General features: G+C 37.4%; 1 long non-coding RNA gene across 1 annotated transcript; it reads right to left on the bottom strand.

Moving 5' to 3' along the window:
• Positions 1-369: 369 nt before the first annotated feature.
• Positions 370-1,138, bottom strand: LOC107742668 (uncharacterized). Its single transcript, XR_001640327.1, has 3 exons — positions 1,055-1,138; positions 919-944; positions 370-422 (listed from the first exon to the last, which is right to left on the bottom strand). It is a non-coding gene; the product is annotated as an uncharacterized LOC107742668 (long non-coding RNA).
• Positions 1,139-5,746: the final 4,608 nt, after the last annotated feature.

The raw sequence follows: 5,746 nt of genomic DNA, 5'->3' as shown, positions 1-5,746 counted from the left end.
CCAGCTTTGAGTAACATGAATTTTATGGTGTTTTCATCAGGCATGTTCCTCACTAGTGTTGTCAAATGACAATAATAAAACTTTAAAGACTGTAAGGTCTAGTCCACATGTACACGGGTATTTATATAAACAGTTTTTCCTCTGTTTAAAAAACAATCTTGTCCACATGAAAATGCAAAAACATGCTATAAAGTGCTGTCATGCCAAACCAACAGGTGGTGATATAACCCTAACCAGGAGCCTGAAAAAAAGGTTATTATCAGTTGTTACTGGCGCACACTCCGGCGTCACAAGCCAAAATCTGAAATTTCAGTACTGGTACCTAATACTGAAATCATGGTATTGTGACACTGTTTCTCTCTGGGTGTTGTGAGTTTCAGCTTATGCTCTTCTCTCATTTCCAATCTTCTCTTCATGTTCTCCTTAAATGAAATTATCAAAATAATAATGTTACTGTAACATCTCACTGACAGCATGAGTATCAGACTGATTAGAGGACAAATCTTCTGCACGATTCTAAAACACAAAATCACAGAAGGCAGAATAAATCAACAGGATTGATGATTCAGTTACACAAACAGAACAAGACTAAAGATTTCATATTCTGTTTTTTATCCTGATATTTAAGATTAAGGGTTAACATGTCTTAAATGTGGGATGCTTCTCTTAAAACGGTAATGACATAAAGAAACAAATTTTCTTTGATCTCTTGACATCTACTATAAAACATACCTTTGTTGAAACCAAGCAGCTCAAACAACTTGTTTTCCACAACTGCAAATTGTGACATCAATATGTTGCATCGGACCACCTCCATGACAACACTTCAACGCAGTTTTTTTGTAATTTTTTAACTAATTTTCAGAAAGATTAAGATGTCAGGGAAGAAGGCCAAACGTATCGCACACAGTATCTTACCTGATCACTGGACTGCATATCCATATCTGTTTGAAAAATAATGACAAACTCAATTAAACACAGTGGTGAATTTAAAGATTATTTTCATACAACAAGATATTTCCATCTTGTTACTGCAGCTGTATGTAATACACACCTGTCCTTCTTCTTTGGCGCTTGCGATAGTAAATCACAGCAGCAGCTGAAGCAACAAGCAGCAGAACAACAACAGCAGCAGCAACAGCAGCATATATTCCTGCTACAGCAGCTGAAGACAGACAGAGAATTTATTTTTTACTTAGAGTGTAAATAAAATATTTTAAAAAATCTAATTTTCATTAAAAACTGTTTATAGAAAAATGCACTGAGTGACTAAATGATACTCACCAGTGACAGAAACAATGAAGCTCTTTATGATGCTGAATCTGATGTTGGTGATTGTTAGTTTATAGAGTCCAGAGTCTGATGTCCTCATGTTTGTGATGGTCAGAGATCCAGTTTGATCCAGCTTCAGTCTCTCTCTGAATCTCTCATCACACTGATCATCTGTACAGATCTTACTCTGATCTCCAGTGATTTCAGCGATGAGAATATCATTAAAATGCCATGTCATCAAATCATTTGGGTATTTTATTACCCCAGGATCTAAAGTGACAGGTTCTCCCTGCTTTTTTCTTCTCATTTCATCTCGTCTTGCAGCAGGAACATCTGAAACACAAACCATCAAATGACTGAAGGTCTTTTGGGGAAAATAAGAAACTACAAAACCTCAAGAACTGTGGATATGAAAGTAATTCCTTGTGCTTATAAAACAATTTGCATACTTCAAATCCTCTGCAGTTTAGTTTCTTGGTGAAAAAAAAATCACTGAGTATGAAATAACATACATTTACACAAATGATAAGACGTGATCAGAGATTACTTGATGAGAAACTGTCACCTTCACCAGAACAAAACTCAAGAGGCACACTACCTCTTTTACGACTGATGCTAGAGACTGCAATCTTTAGCGTTCTTGTTAGCATGCCCGCCTCCCATGCTGGAAATGCCGGTTCAAATCACGCTCAGAGCAGTGCAAGTAGAACCGAAGGGGTTACATTGGTGCCGTGACCCGGATGGGAGTGAGCTTTATAGGGGTTCTGTAATGGAGGCCAGCTTGTAAAGAGTTGTGCAGGTAAACCTTACTCCCTGGCCTCAAAAGGAGCGTTAGAGGCTGTGGTCTTTAGTGTCCTTGTTAGTGTGCCTGACTCCCATGCTGGAGACGCCAGTTTGAATACCTCTTGGAGCGGCACAGATCCGGAGGGGCTACATCACTACATCTCTTATATATATGGCTGAATTAATTTACAGGTAAAGAGAAAAAACACATTTGAATGTCACCAGGGGCGGCGCTAGGGGTGGGCTAAGGGAGCTGAAGCCCCGAATGTTTTTACTATGCCCTGTACGAATCATCACTGAGTTTTCATGCGCATTAAAATAATTACGGTAATATTAGTACTGCAGATTTGCACATCCAACAGTGTCTACCTACATTGTCATTCACTCAATCACTCCCGACAAAAACCGACCACCGAGGCTCGTACTGACATGTAACTGGCCAACCAGCGATAAAAAGTTACAGCAGCTGCTTCAGGTGTCTGTAACTAGTGTATAACTAATACAGATTTTGTAATTTTTGAAATTAGGTTATTTGTTACTGAGCATTGTCAATGTGAAACAACAAATATAGATATTAAATCATATAATGCTGTCGTGTCTTCCTACGACACGCGCATTTAGAGCGATCATATGAACTGTTTGGCCACCATGGTCTGTTGCAGACTTTCTTCGCGTCAGGGCAACAATTCAATGAACAAGAAATAAATAGTAAGTGATTTAAATTATAGAGACAATATTGTCTTTTTTTGCTCTATTTCTCTAAAGAAAATGGTTCCACACAAAACCATGTTGAGTGTCTCTGCAGCAACACACAGAGGTGTTTTCTTACAGAATGAATTTGCGTTTTTGAACAAATCGGGTTGATTCACTGATCCATTCATAAAAACATTTTATTACTTCTTTCCTGAATGAATCAGTCGTTTTGAAATAATCGCCTGAAAAAAATGACTCAGTGACCCATGAAAATTACAGGCCTCTCTCATCTTTTTAAGTGGGAGAACTTGCACAATTGGTGGCTGACTAAATACTTTTTTTTCCCCACTGTATAAGTTAAAGAGCGGACGAGTGACTCAAATCTCAAACCATGGATTGTTCTAAGTTGAAGCACAACACAAAGGTAAGTGCATTATTATTAACGTTGTTCAATTTTTGAGCACAAATGACACATTTTTGGCTGTTATGGTGTGTGCATGAGCGTGTGAGATGAGAGTATCACTCTCATCCCAAAAAGTTTGCTAGTTGCTCTAATACCATTGCTTATTATGATAACTTATACTGTGCTTTTTGTCTGCACTTGAATCCTGGGTATTCATAAGCTGATGTTTCACGCTATACATCCTTAAACCCCAGGTTAGCGTTTTTATTTGCATATTTGCGGAGTCAGTGTCATTGATTGGACGAAAGCACCATGTGACTTGTGTGCATAATGGCTCTAGCATTGCACATCATCATATATATATTGTGCTATACTACAAAGTTTTTCCTGAGTGGAATTTGAATACTTCTTCAATTCAAATTGGAAAATGTAACATTTTTTCCACCCAAACACTGAAACAACGGTTTATACAGCACACTGGGATTCCATGATTGTCCAAAGCACGTGAATATGAGGTACGTAATTGCTAAGCAACTAACGGTAACATTCTAAAATCACATTGTTTCACACTACACAAGTTAACATAATATGTAGTAACAGCGAGATGTCAATAGTAAAATAATGTAACTAGCAATGCCAACTATAGTATGTGAAGAGCACTTGTGTCTTGCAGTACGATGGCTTGTGCGATTATATGCGAGCAGTCAAATATATTTGGCCGTTTTGGCGAGGTATTCATGTAAACAGTCAGTTAAAGAGGATGTAAACAGATGGGACAAAACAACTGATCTGTCAAGTACATCAGTGCAAATGACAAGAAACAAAGAATTCATTCTCTGCTCTTGTTTTGGATCACTATAGCAGCTTTAAAATACCTCGACACACTGAAAAATCCTCAAGCACTCGCTGGTATTTAAATAATAAATAATGCCACGGCGGTGTTTCAGTGGCAGTCTCAGTCTTTTAATGGGACGTGCCATTAGCAGCAGCCTCAGTCTGACTAACAGATGAGTATTGTGCAAGATTTGCCTGTAAGAAAACACAGAAGGTAAGAGAAGTGAAGAAGACTGATGATTTAGTTACACAAACACACAAATCTAAAGATTAGAATTGTGTTTTTGAGGAATTTAGGTTTATATTACCTGAACTTGATTTTGCTCTGCCCCGCTGCCTGTCTGAACAATAATGACAAACTTGGCGAATTGGAATGAAAACACATATTTTCACATCATGCGCACACAATCTTGCTTAATCAGCTGTATGTAATACTCACCTTTCTATTTTTTTTAAGATAATAAATCCTGGCGGCAGCTGCAGCCAGGAGCAGAATAACTACAGCAACACATATTCCTGCTACAGTAGCTGAAGACAAATCCGAACCTGTAACGATGAAGAGAGACAGTCATTTCAATTTTTATTGATATTTCTGACTGATAATTACACCTTTCTGCTCTGTTCATCAGTTGTGTGCTATACGGATTTAACTGATAAAGGTTGGTTTTTGAAGAACAGGAACTAAAACCACATCAAAGCACTCAACAGGATACATCAATGCTTACAGGAAAACTTTTTTTCATCATGCATTTTGTGCATTGTGCAATGTTAGTCGAAACAGTCCTCAGTGAAAGGCACTTTATTTAATTTGCACTGAATAACTGAATGACACTCACCAGTGACTGTAACACTGAAACTCCTAATCCTTCTAATACTGAAGCTGCTGCTGCTGCTGCTGGTGATCTGTACTTTATAAACTCCAGAGTCTGTGGTTCTTATGTTTGCGACGGTCAAAAATCCAGTCTGATTCACCTCCAGTCTGTCTCTGAATCTCTCACTACTATCTTCACACTGAACATCTGTGCAGGTCTTACTGGGATCTCCATTGATTTCAGCGATGCGAATGTCATTAAAAAGCCACGTCATCAAATAATTTGGGTTGTTTATCACACCAGGATCTAAAGTGACAGATTCTCCCTCCTGCACTGACTTCATTTCATCTCGTTCGGCAGCAGGAGCATCTGCAATACAAACCAACAGCTGCTGAAGGATCTTTTTGCTCAGGTCAACAAACTACACAACATGAAAAAGTGCGGATATGAAAACAATTACACTCTGAAGATCACTTTATATAATGAACAGATTTCATTTAACTGACGAAAATAACTGCTTTTTCCCCCTTTCGGTCAAATATTGCACTATAAACACCAATAACAGCTTTAAATTGCCAATGCTGACAAGTGACCATGGATAATCCATGCCTAGTTGTGCATCAAGCGGTTATTTGCAAGGCAAGGCAAGTTTATTTTTATAGCACATTTCATACACAATGGTAATTCAAAGTGCTTTACATAAAAAATTTTTTTTTTTTTTTTAAATAATCACAACAATAAAACAAGGAATTTAAAACTTTGAAAATTATTTAAAAATTGATTTAAGAGGTTTAAAATGAATTTAAAACAGTTAATAAAACAGTTATGTAGTTATACATAAAATATAGTGCAATCAGTTTGGAGTAAGCACAGTGCTCATTCACTAAATGCACAGTTAAAACAAGAGTTTTGAGTCTGCATTTAAATGTGGCTAATGTTTTAGCACATC

This window comes from Sinocyclocheilus rhinocerous, unplaced genomic scaffold (assembly GCF_001515625.1).
Source record: "Sinocyclocheilus rhinocerous isolate Xijiao unplaced genomic scaffold, SAMN03320098_v1.1 scaffold10507, whole genome shotgun sequence".
Lineage (NCBI taxonomy): Eukaryota > Metazoa > Chordata > Actinopteri > Cypriniformes > Cyprinidae > Sinocyclocheilus > Sinocyclocheilus rhinocerous.
Note: the sequence above shows the minus strand (reverse complement) of the source record. Positions and strands in the feature narration are given on the sequence as shown.